The sequence below is a fragment of the Trachurus japonicus genome, chromosome 18 (genome assembly GCF_045865225.1).
Source record: "Trachurus japonicus isolate A0001 chromosome 18, Traja_1.0".
In the NCBI taxonomy this organism is placed as follows: domain Eukaryota; kingdom Metazoa; phylum Chordata; class Actinopteri; order Carangiformes; family Carangidae; genus Trachurus; species Trachurus japonicus.
Genome location: NC_140924.1, coordinates 5,623,372 through 5,624,228, shown reverse-complemented (window position 1 = coordinate 5,624,228; position 857 = coordinate 5,623,372).

Below are 857 nucleotides of genomic sequence, written 5' to 3'. Positions count from 1 at the left end.
ACACACAGAGCAGCCGCAGCGGTCGGTGTCGTCACCACTTTGACCAAAGAGCTGAGTCTGCACTTCACACAGCTCTGTGTGTGTGTGTGTGTGTGTCTGTGTGTGTGTGTGTCTGTCTGTCTGTGTGTGTGTGTGTGTGTCTGTGTGTGTGTGTGTCTGTGTGTGTGTGTGTGTGTGAGACATTTACTGTGGTGGAATGGAAATTATGAGTGCATTTGGTTGGCATTGAGGTAACAGACCTCTGTGTGTGTGTGTCTCGGTGTAGTTTCACGTCTCCTCTCAGCTTCTCTCTGCAGCTCTGGTAACAACAGGTCGGTTGGTGTCGGCCAATCAGAAGAGAGAAGGAGGGTCTGAGCCTCTCTTCTGATTGGCTGGCTGTTTTCTAAAGTGATCCAATAGAAATTTAGAGCAGATTTCAGAATAAAACACTCAGAGAAACTAAATAAATCCTGTAAAGTTGTTGGATGGTGGTTTCAGGTGGTGAGGGGGCGGGGCTTAGTTGTGACATCACAAAGTGACAGGAAGTCCTGACTACATCTACCTTTATATTTGAAGGAGCTTTAACCCAAACATCTACCTTTATTCTGAAGGAGCTTTAACACTTTCATTCTTTTTAAATCCAGGTTAAAAACATTTCTCTTTTCACGTGCTTATAGCTGAGCTCTTTTAAGAACATAAAACTTTATCTATTTTCTTTTCTTTTACTTTTATTTGCTCTTGCTTTTAACTTAGTTTTTAGTGTTTTGTTTGTTTTTATTCTGTCTTATGCTTCTTTTTTTAATGTCTTGTCTTTATGTAAAGCACATTGAGTTGCCTTGGTATGAAATGCGCTACATGAATAAAGATGCCTTGCCTTG